This window comes from Panthera uncia, chromosome A2 (genome assembly GCF_023721935.1).
Source record: "Panthera uncia isolate 11264 chromosome A2, Puncia_PCG_1.0, whole genome shotgun sequence".
Lineage (NCBI taxonomy): Eukaryota > Metazoa > Chordata > Mammalia > Carnivora > Felidae > Panthera > Panthera uncia.
Window position 1 is genome coordinate 73,069,144 of NC_064816.1, and position 12,363 is coordinate 73,081,506.

General features: G+C 43.4%; 1 protein-coding gene across 1 annotated transcript in view; it reads left to right on the top strand.

Annotated features, from left to right (window-relative positions):
- NRCAM (neuronal cell adhesion molecule) overlaps positions 1-12,363 on the top strand; it is a 282,710-nt gene that overhangs the window by 130,526 nt on the left and 139,821 nt on the right. Inside the window, exon 3 of the mRNA XM_049641330.1 lies at positions 7,847-7,920. The gene's annotated coding sequence lies outside the window, so the exon portion shown is untranslated. The remainder of the gene's footprint in view (positions 1-7,846; positions 7,921-12,363) is intronic.

A 12,363-nucleotide genomic window follows, 5' to 3' on the forward strand; every position in this document is an offset into this window, starting at 1 on the left:
GTTAGGTTCATTTTTTTTCCTGCAAATACCCTATCATATTCATTAATGTACTGAGTTGGAGGGAAGCCTATAACCATGATTTTTTTTATTGGGGCAAAGCATATATAACATAAAACTTACTATTTTAACCATTTTGAAGCGTACAATGGTATTAGGTGCCTTCGAGTCATCATGTGATCATCACTCACCCATCTCCAGGACTTTTTCATCATTCCTGACTGAAACTATTCATAAAACAATAACTCCCCACGTAGCCATGTGGTTTTACAAAGTTTTATTTGTTTGCCTTAGAATCTTTTCTTCCAGCGCATTATGTAGAAGTTTGAGGCGCAAAATAGGTGAACATAACTGCTTTTGCTTCTTGAATAGGGTTGGATTCCTCCCCTACCTCTGTTTCATTCTGTATCGTGTTGGTGGTAACATTATCTGGAGACTGTTCTGGGACAGGGATGCCCAGGGGAGGTGAGTGTGCTACCTGGGGCCACAGACATCCATCTGCACAGCCGTGGATGAGGTCTCATCTCCCCCAGTTCAAACCCGGAGGGTATCTTTGTTTCCTCCTTCTCTGTTTCACTACCTCCTCTGCAGACACACATACGTGTGCGTGAGTGTGCGCGCGCGCGCACACACACACACACACACATACACACACACACGGGTATACATTTATAGTCACTGTCCTGAGACCGTGAGCTGCTTAAAGATTGGGATCATGGCAAACTTGTCTAGATTCCTAAAGCTCTGTAATGCTTGTTGACAGCATGTTTTCTACCCCGTGGATAAAAAACTTCCCCAGTTTGACTTTCCTCTAGGAAGGAAGTCTGACAGCCTCACAACGTGGTACATTTCACGGTTTAACCATCAGAGACCTTTTTCACCACGTTGCTGAGTGTGGGGCCCAAGACCAAGTGCATCAGAAACCCCCGGGCTGCCTATTAGAAAAGTGGATTTCCAGGCCCCGCCTACACCTACTGAATCAGATGCTCTCAAAAACTATTTTCAACCTTCCCCGTGTTGTGGGTAGTGTGTTATTTTATGTGCTGTCAAGTAAATGCTCTGTATTTGTTTGGTTTGTATTTAGTGAAGTTTTTTCAACTATCTGCTCCGTAAAATTTTCAGGACCTTCATTTATTCAATGACAGTTTAATTAGCCTCCTTTAAGCTTTTTCTTTCTGGAGCAAAATAAGCACTGTTACTTTAATTGTCTCTAGTAGAACTTATTTTAAAACTAAATCTTTTCCCCTTAGATTATACGCACGGGAAAAGGACCAATGAGGGATAGATTTAATCTAAGGTTTCTGGGGTGCCTGGGTGGCTCAGTTGATTAAACATTCCACTCTCTTTTCTTTTTCTTTTTTTTTTTAATGTTTATTTGAGAGAGAGAGAGAGAGAGAGAGAGAGAGAGAGAGAGAGAGAGTGTGAGCAGAGGAGGGGCAGAGAGAGAGGGAGACACAAAATCCGAAGCAGAGCACAACACAGGGCTCAGACCCATGAACTGTGAGATCATGACCTGAGCTGAAGTCAGACGCTTAACCGACTGAGCCACCCAAGCTCCCCATCATGCCACTCTTGATTTCGGGTCAGGTCATGATCTCACGGCTCATGGGTTCAAGCCCCGCGTCAGACTCTGTACCGAGAGTGCAGAGCCTGATTGGAATCCTCTCTCTCTACCTCTCTCTCTGGCTCTCCTCTGCTCATACTCTCTCTCTCTGTCTCAAAAAATAAACAAATAAACTTAAACAAAACTTTAACGTTTCTGTTATATTCACAACACACTGACTCGATTAGCTAGGGCAAAGCTAACTGTTGTAACAAACCCCCACATTGTAGAAACTTCACTGGGTTAGAATTCCCTTCCCATTCTGGGACCAGTCCAGTACTGGTAATGTAAGACCATTTGTGTGGATAGAAGGGTCTCTACTTGTCCCTCTTCAGGGACCTGTGTTGACACAGGCCATGCCATGTGACTTCCAAAGTCACACTGGGCGTTGACATCCAGCCAGCAGTAGAGAGATGACTTATGGGAAAGACACTTGCTTCTTAAACATGTGGGCGAGGAATTGATACATATTAACTCCCTTACATCTCACTGTCTCGCCTAGGGGCAAGGGGAGCTGGAAAGGTAGAGCCTGGACAGGGGCCTCTTCCCTATGGCCACTCTGCATGGCAAAGGGGGGCATGGCTCTTTGGTAGAAGGCGAGCTGTTACTGCACACTGGAATTGGAGGTTTCTATTTATAGTAGTTGCTCCTGTTAAACCATGAAATGTGCCATGCATGTAGGTTAAAATACTGCAACAGTGTACGTGACAGCATGATTGCCAGTGCCCTGACCGACAGCAAGATGGCATATATCCAGCATGCCAGACATGAATGTAATTTGCTCACTGGCAGATGTTCGCGCTGGTCTACAAGGTAGCGAATGGTGATGTTACTTGAAACAATGTTAAGCTTCTGGGGTTGGGGGCGGGGCGGTCAGTCTTCCATCTGTATAATGTGATTGATCAAGGGATGAGTGGTTTCACTTCTCTGAAAGGTAGAGCATGACACACGGGTTTACCTCCAAGTTCCTGATCACAGTGGATCCCTGCCCTGCCCCAACCTTGACGTTTAAGAGATCACAGAGGCGGCCCCAAGTTCCAACAGGTTTACTAGTCTTGCAAGAGTAAACTGCACTAGATGCTAAACTTGGGTCTGGAATGTAGGACCCTGTATCCTTGGAACCCCAGCCACCGAGGCTGCTCTCTGGTGCCATCTGGTTGAACCCGCTTCATTCCAGATCATATTCTGCTTTTTGGAATGTATTTTGTTTCAGAGGCTGCTGAAGTGCAGAGAACTGGGTTTCAAGATGATTTGGGCTTTTCGCCCCTGCCAAACTGAATTAGGCTGCTGGATGGCAGGCATACCCAGGGAAACCAAAGATAAATGCCAGTTTTAATAGGGTTGTTTGTTTATCCTTTTCTCTCCAGTTAATAAGTATGAATGGACCCCAAATTCAGTCCAAGGATCATGTCAAAGGCAGGAAGTTGAGAGAAAAAGAAGAGTTGGTGGGGGGAGTTAGTCCATGATTTTGATACTATTGAAGTTTTGTGAAGACCAAATATTAAAAATAAGTTTGTGAATCATCATCATTTCATAATGGTAAAAGCGCAAAACAATTTTGCATGCTCCATAAACACGTAACAGTGCAGGTGGATAAATACGTTGTTACATGTAAGGTTTTCAAATTGAATGTTCTAAAAAGTATTGCTTTGTCATATTGATTTTTTAAGAGTGTAAACAGGAAATAAAATCATCACAGTGGAAAACAGAATTGGCTTGAGGGTCAAATGCCTGGCATTTTAATGTAATCTGCCTTTTGCTGTATCATCCATTAAAGCCAGTTGTTAGAAATCTACCTTGCAGAAACCAAAGAGTAATATTAGCATTTTTAATGTCCTCACAGTTATGCCAGAGTCTAAACCAAATGAGATTTTGACTGTTTTTGCTTGCTGTTACTTTTTACCCCGTAGCATTTGCAATAACAGATTTTCAGCTGCATGTGCAATGTTATAGGTTCTCATTTTAAACCAAAACAAACAAAAACAAAAACAAAATTCCTGCAAAACATCCGTGCCAATCAATAGTTCTATTTCCTTTGGAGCCATCAGGAAATGCATTATTTTTCCATGAGTGGCCAAGGCAAATGTGCACTTTCTTGAATTATTGAATGTTTTAATGTTATACTTATGCACCATTGAATTCCTTTTATTGTAATTGATTTACTGTGTGTACCGTGTCCTTTGGGTTTCTGTATTTTTTACCTAGATATTATTTATCTTTTCTGAAGGCTACTTTTAAATTACATCAGATCTCATCTTGACCTTTTGACTTAGGACTGGTTTTATTTAATAGGATAAGTTGATTGTATTTTGGTTAAAGGAAATTGAGTTGTTACTTTGTCACTGGAAAAATAATCCTTTAGCAATGATGTATCACCCCATTCTGTCAACCTAGATGTGTTTCAGAGTGATGAAAGCCCATTGATGCAGTTGTCAAAGCAAGAGTAATGAATGTACCAAAAATTCATTCCCTAGAAATGTTTGGCATAATTGCTGACATGGTAATACAATTAATACGTAGTCTTTTGGTGGTCTTTGCAGAGGCTCGGGGGTTTCAGTCGTCACAAGGAGGTTAAAAATGAGGCCACACGCTATCAATACACATATATATCAATACACATAAGCAAAGACGAAATAGTTTTCCCCACACAACGTCTGTGGGAAACCACACCCACAGACGTGTGTGTTCTTTTCAGGACACTTTGCCCTGAATTGAATTATACTAAAAGCAATTCAAGTTTATCAAAAGCACCCCATTCCTTGGACTTCTCTTTAAAATCTGTGTTCAAAAATGTCTTCTTCTACACCATACCCAGTGGTATTTTCAGACCTGCCCTTTTTGTGAAACATTGCTAATAAAGGGCATTCTTGGCGGGGGGGGGGGGGGGTGTGGCATTGGAATGATAGTGCAGTAGATGTCGCTGCCCGTCGGAGACTGCTGGCCACGGGAGACGCTGGCACCGTCTGTGGTGTGGGCGCTTCCTGCTGACTCCATGTAAATGGAGTCGCCCCATTTACATGCCCCCCATTTACATGCCATTTACATGAGACCTTCCTGCAGGTCTCAACCCTGTGGCCCTCCCTCCTGCCTCCCCAACCCTATGATTCTTGGCTCCCTCAGTGTTTCCCATCAACCTGACCGCCCTTTCCAACAGCTTCTTCTGCTGCTTTCCTCCCCATAAATCTCAGGAGCACCCCGTCTCCAGGTTCATCCTGGCCTCTCTCAAAAGCTCTGCAGGGAGGTAAAAGAAGTACAAGTTTTGGATTGACTCAGAAGTGGATGTAGTCATGGGAGTAGGGTCATTTACTCACCCTCTCTGTGCTTCAGTTCGTGCCTCTGTGTCAAGGTGATGATGACACTTACAGAATTGGTGCGTCACCTATATACACAGGGCCTGGGACACAGTAGTAGCCCATAAAATGTGAGGTCTCTTTCTCTTCCAGGTAAAATTTGGGCAAGATTAATTCTGTTGACATGTGTCTTTCATAGGTCCACTTCCCAGTAGTTAGCTGTAGCCTGAAGTCATCTGTGATAGAGATTTTCAGCAGTAGCTCCACAGCAACGTGTGTAGATGCTTCAAACGCAAGGAGTGGAACCAAGTAGCTGGGGTGACGATTCCCCTAAGAGACTTGGTTCGGCGAACTAAAGCACCCTTTGAGTTTTTGTTGACTTTGCCGTACGCAAAAATTCGTGTTAGAAGAGACTTGAAGAAGGAGGGAACGAGCTACCCTTCTGAGTTGCAAATTCGCCTTACCCTGATTGTTTGGGGGTGAAAGATGGTGATACGTTTTGGCCGGCAACCCAGGAATGCGTACGTTTGTGGTTCCCAAAGGAGATACTTGCAGGGGAGACATTGACAAAACAAGACAAATAATGACGTATATTGGCTGAGGCTTTGGTCTTGAGTCCCAGGGCAGAACTCCATTACACTGGTCTAGAAGAGGTGACGGACTCCTTTCCCCTGAGTGACGTTGGCTTGAAATGACCTGGAAGCAAAGTACTCCCTTGGGTCTGATTCCCTAAGGCCCAAACTGAGGTCAGACATTAACCCAAGGTCCACATCCCTCAGTGGGAGGGGTTTCCCTCATGTCCACTATGGTGCTGGGCAGAGCCAGAAGCGGACCCAGACTGCCCTGGGGGAGAGAAATGGTGGAAAGATGGAGAGACAGCGAGGTGAAGGGGGAGGAAGGAGACAGATCTACATGCTAACCTGATAAAGTTTCACCTGTAAAGGTGCACTTACTTATGTGTTATACTTTTATCCTCGTTTATATTATTTTATATTCTTACATCCTCACATATCCTTGTATATATATTCTTTTATCCTCTTTTATCCAGTGCATTGACAGAATATATTACATGTTCCATATGTTTGTTGAATTAACTTGTTACTGTAGACATAACTTCAGATTCTTGCAAACTCCTTCTTACACACCTCAAAAGAGGTTTTTAAATGCGGGAACTAGGGGCACTTGGGTGGCTAAGTCAGTAGAGCATCCCACTCTTGATCTCAGCTCGGGTCTTGATCTTAGGGTCGTGAGTTCGAGCCCCATGTTGGGCTCTGTGCTGGGCGTACAGACTACTTAAAAAAGAAAAAGGTGGGAACTAAATAGAAGTGAAGAAATTCTTGATTAATCTAAAATTATTTTGTTTTGTTTTTTTCTTTCCTAAAATTGGTTTTAATTCCAGGGAGGAATCATTTACCTCAGCAACATTTAAGAAATATTTTTTTTAAATGTTTATTTTTGAGAGAGAGAGAGAGAGAGAGAGAGAGAGAGGCAGAGTGCAAGTGGGGGAGGGGCAGAGAGAGAAGGAGACACAGAATCCGAAGCAGGCTCCAGGCTCTGAGCTATCAGCACAGAGCCTGATGCAGGGCTCGAACCCACAAACTGTGAGATCATAACCTGAGCCAAAGTCAGACGCTTAACCGACAGAGCCACCCAGGTGCCCCTCAACAACATTTTTTTTGTCCTAATAAAATGTCATTGCATCAGATCCAATGAAAATTATGAAGAGTGGTTTTACCTGTCACTGAGGTAAAGGTCTTTGCAATTTTACACAGAAAATGTTGTATGGCGCACACGTAAACAGGAACGTCTGAGATGATTGCACATGTTTTTATCTTATTAATGGGATCTCTTTGCACTTCACAAGTTGCCTTCATATTTCAATGCAGTCGGGAGTTCCTGAATTGACACTTGTTTCTCCTCTCTGAAAGGTTTTTTCAGAGGTCTGATAGTATGACTTCTGTTTCCAAAAATCCAAAGTCCAAAAAGCCACACATCCTCCCTTAGAAAGCCCTGGGTGTCACTGAATTGGTTGTCTAAGAAAATGAGCCCTAATGGACTCAGCTGCGATTGTCTTCCCTGTCCGTGCTGTCCTTTTCTGGCTAGTTCTCAGCTGGAGTATCTGCAAAGGGAGCATTCAGGCTGAGGAGCACGGGGAGTTTGGAGCTGGTCGAGCTCTGGAGCTGTCCATAGCTGAGTCTTTGTCATAGCCCCGATAGGGATCCTCCCCCTTGGCTGCCCCCACCATCCCTTTATGACCTTCATTGAGAACTTGGGGGGCCTTCCAAACAAAGTCAAAAGAATTCCTACTCTCCTACGTGAAAAAAATTTTTTTTGAAGTTTATTTGTTTATTTTGAGAGAGAGAGAGAGAGAGAGAGAGAGAGAGAAAGCCAAAGTGGGGGAGTCACAGAGAGAGAGAGAGAGAGAGAGAGAGAATCCCAAGCAGGCTCCACACTGTCAGTGCAGAGCCCAATGCAGGGTTTGAACTCCTGAAACGTGAGATCATGACCTGAGCCGAGATCAAGGGTTGGCCACTTAATCGACTGAGCCACCCAGGCACCACCCCCTAAATGAAAAATTTTAAGAATAGCAACAATAATAAGGGAGCCCGCAGCAAGGAAGTATTTTAGCCTCACTGTATAAGTGCATACAAAACAAAACAAAACAAAATTTTCCATTTTCTGAACTGGAAAGAGGGAACAAGCATGTCGCTTTCGGCTGGGTTGCATTAAGGGGATGGCCACCAGAATTATTTTTAGTCACCTCTCTGCTGTCACTTTTGATTGAAACCAGCAGAGATGTGTTTTGGCAAATCTATTCATAATTTGTCTTTCCTTACAGGGCTCCCCCAGTAATTGTGTTTCCCATCAGGGAGTCAGTTGGAGTTAATGTATTGACAATCTGCTGTGATTGACGATGACTGTCTTGTTAACATTTCCCCCACTCTTCGACCCACAGGGCTACCCTAAGAAGACATTTGGTTTAAAGAATTAAAAGAACAACTTCTTCAGACAGGAAGACCTTCTTCAAAGGTAGGGGTTTGTCTTCTGGAAAGGTTTAAGTTAGTATAAAGGGAGTTATACCATAAAATGATCTGATTATGTAATATTATTGCCATAATTAATACTCTTCAATCCGAAGCGTATGATGAAAGATGGAGGTAGGAATATAGGTGCGAAAACATGAGTCATACTGCTTATCCAAGAGGATGGATCAAATATACGGGGGAGAAAACCAGCCCTTCGTGTCCTTCCATAGTAATGAGACTTTTGTTTTACTAAATCATGCATCATAAAGTTTAGCAAATAGACACCAGAGTGAACACATTGCTAGTAAGCAATATGTTTCTGAAGGAATTAAAGATTTAAAAGGCTAAGGAATCATTTATAAGAAAAGAGTTTTCCTTCTGATTCAATCATGTATCAGAAAACTCTCCTGAGAATATACTTATCCGCACATGAATTTTTTGTTGTCTCACAATGAAGTCCATATAATACAACAGTCTGTTTGGAAACTTTGAATATTACTTTGATATGTGCTTTCTGCTTTGTAAATCAATTTGCCACCCCCGCTGCCCACCACTTTCCCATTTCGGTCAGAATTATCAGCTCTAGAACTGTCTCTTCCCGGCCTGTGATGCCTTCTGAAAAGCCATCTATTACAGTATTGAATTTGATGAAGGGTATCTTACTTGGAGATCTGGAACATAGTTCTGAGAACTCTGTCTCATAAGGAATTTATGAGAGCGTGATTGTTCAGACACTTAGTCCTCTGCCTCATAGGTTTCATTTAATAAATAAAGAGACTCTCACGGACTTTAATTATGAAAAGAAGATTGTCTGCAAGATTTTGAGGTAGGAAAATCTTGCAAGCATGTTGTCTCTTGTCCTTGAGAAATGCCTAAATTGATCCATTCAGATGCCGTTTTCTGTCGAAGAGGAAATGACTCATGCCTCAGTTGAATTTGCTTCCATTGTGTTGTATTAAAACTGACTTCATATAACTAATTACTATGGTGTTTCAAAACACCGCCAGAAATCCCCAAATCAGTAGCCTGGAAACTAAGAACGTTGCTTTGTAGATCAAGTAGTATATATTTTGTTCGGCTTGAAGAGTTCTTGAAAAGTGAAAATTAGTAAACACTAGCAAAAGTGCTGAGTTGGACACCTATGACCAATACCAAAAGAGCCTAGTTTTCTATCAATGGCTCTTTGAATAGAAACCTCCCTTCGTTAATGTAAAATGACTTAATTTATTTTTTTTTATTTTTTTATTTATTTATTTTTTTTTAAAGGTGTTAATTTGGTGCAGGATGCCTGCGATTTTTCCCACAAGTTTTTGCAAGGTCTGTGATTTTTTTTTTTAAATTTTTTTTTCAACGTTTTTTATTTATTTTTGGGACAGAGAGAGACAGAGCATGAATGGGGGAGGGGCAGAGAGAGAGGGAGACACAGAATCGGAAACAGGCTCCAGGCTCCGAGCCATCAGCCCAGAGCCTGACGCGGGGCTCGAACTCACGGACCGTGAGATCGTGACCTGGCTGAAGTCGGACGTTTAACCGACTGCGCCACCCAGGCGCCCCATAAAATGACTTAATTTATAAAGTTTTGATACACCTATACACACGTCCTCCAACAAGTGTCTGTAAAATAACACCTACAAGGTAAAACAATGGAAAAGTAAGACCCTTCCATGCTGACAGGGACATGGAAGTCTGGATATGCCAAATCACAGTTGTTAGGAATTAGAAATCATTAGTAACGTCGTTAAGGAACATAGCCTACAAGAAATCGCTAGTGTCACTGGTAAATTACGGCAAGTTCTGTAGGTTATAAACTGTGTGTACCTAGGGGAGATAGAAAGACAGCAAGACCGGGTGCTTATTTGTAAATGGTGGTTTCTAGTAAAAGGGAAAATACATGAAGACCAGGCAAGCGAAGGGACCACTGAAAAGGAGTGTATGGTGCCCTTGAGGGGGGCCGTGGTAGAGTTCCCTAAAGGGGGTTCTCCGACTTTCAAGGGCACTCTCATGTGGTTTCTAGGGAAGTTTTCCTGGCTAGATGCACTGTGTTCTCTTCATTCATTGTGTGAGGGCTGTTTCACTTAAAGTCTTTGAGAGGAACAAGCGACAAGGTCGAATTCTACCTTTCGGGGTACATTCTCATTGATCTTTTTGGCCAGTCTTCTGTTAAATGACTGAAGTGAACTTTTAGTGGTCAGGAGCCACAGAAATATCTCATTTTATCTTTGTGAAGAATTTAATCCGGTTGAAACTAAATACGGAGTGTCTTCCCCATTTCTTCCTCTCGTCTCCCTGAAACAAAGGCGCCCTGAAACTTCCCCAAATTCTGAAGCACTCTTGTATTCAGAATGTCCCCCGGCTATTCAAGAATTCAGCCTCTGACATTGGAATAAGAAAGTTTTTTGTAGCTACTTGAGTGTTCAGTAGTCTTTCCCACGTTCGCTGCTGTGCCGTGGTATCCATGAGATGTGAATGACCACCACTGTGGTTTGTGAACCCACACTTCCACACCCACATCCTTCTTTCCGGAAAGTGCTACCCTTACTGATTGGTATCCAGTCATGTAGAAAAACCGTGTTCACCTCCATCATTAACACTGATGTGTAAATTCTCTCCAAGGAAAAGAATACTCTCCATTTCCTCTGCCTGGTTTGAAAACCTTGGGCTAAGATGCAGGACAGCTTGGGGCGCCTGGGTGGCTCAGTCCATTCCGTGTCCAACTTCAGTTCAGGTCATGATCTCAACGGTTCATGAGTTCGAGACCCGCGTCAGGCTGTGTGTGGACAGCTCAGAGCCTGGAACCTGCTTGGGATTCTGTGTCTCCATCTTTTTGCCCCTCCCCTGCTCACGCTCTGCCTCTCTCTCTCTCTCTCTCTCTCTCTCTCTCAAAAATAAATAAATGTTAAAAAAAAAATTTAATGCAGGACAGCCAATGATGGAGTTCTAACAAGCGAACCAGAGCAAAGAGGGGGAAATGCCCCCAAAATCACTGTGTAGGACTGCTTTTCCGTGCTGGCATTTGTGTTAGTGTGGTCCTGGTTGTAACTATCATAACTCTGAAGAAGAATCGTGCCCTGTTCCACTTTAAGGCACGTTCCCATTTGGCGAGCTGTATAAAAAGGAAAATCTGACAGGCTATGGTAGTTATTAACGATTGGATTAGGTTGATGTTTCAAAAGCTGTTCTTCCCCTTGGCCTCACCGTACTAACTTTTACAAAATTATGTATATACATTAGGAGAAGGGTATTGATATTCTAAGTAGATAATAGTAGAACGGATCACAGTAAAAAGACTTTATCTTATAATTAAGTTGATTTGTGAATGTGCATCAATATTTTGTCACAAAGCACAAGGGGATCACTGTTTTTAATACTGTTTAACAATAAAGAGATCTATCAAAGGGTGCCTGGGCGGCTCAGTCGGTTAAGCGTCTGACACTTGATTTGGGCTCAGGTCATGATCTCACGGCTCGTGAGTCCGAGCCCCACATCGGGCTCTGTGGTGATGGCACGGAGCCTGCTTGGGATTCCCTCTCTCTCTCTCTCTCTCTCTCTCTCTCTCTCTCTCTCTCTCTCTCTCCCCCCTCTCTCTCTACCTGTCCCTGCTGTGCACAATAAATAAATAAATAAATAAATAACTGAAAAACAACAACAACAACAACGAGATCTATCAAGGTTTGTCCTCCAGCGTCACTGTAAAGTGCAGAAGTTTTGTCTCTTGTTACTGGACACCAGGCAACTGTGAATGAAGCACATGAATGAAAAGCTCCCCGGGGAAGCCTGGGGCTGACGAAAACCAAGCCAGGGATCTCAGTCTAAGCAAAGGATAGTCACCTCTTTATGGTTTGACACCGGCTAGAGCTGACTAGGAATTTGGTCAGCTAGAAAACCAGAAGGATCTTTTCTTGCCCTTGCTGCCTTCCTCCCTCTTCACCCTGACATATGCTGAGGTCCAGGGCCCTCTTGAGACCTTAGCACAAGTGGACAGGCCCTGCCTTGTGATCGCGGCCACCTTGGGCATGGAATGTTGGCTCCGCACCAAAGTGCCACCTTCCTGGAAGCTGAGAGAGAGAACATTCCGTTTCTCCATCCCGGCATTCTCCGCACTTGCCATTACCATGCGGAGCCTGAGTAACTCCCTGTGACCTGTGGTCAGGGGAAAGCATATTACATCTCACCCGCAGAGTTTCTGTGGGGAGGCTGAATTCTAATACACGTCCCCATGTTTATCTCCCAGTTGTTATGGCATCTGTGATGGAGATGCCTTTATTGGTTACGTTCCTTTTACCCCTTGCATCCTCATCTTCGTAATTCACAGGGGATGCAACCATTTGTCTCTGGAAACCCACCCTAGACCCCCTCCCACTACCCCGGCTGCTCAGTCTGATGGCTGTCTCCAAAGGCTCAGAAAGGTACCTGAAGAAGGACGTCTGTATTCTCTCGTGGGAGGTGG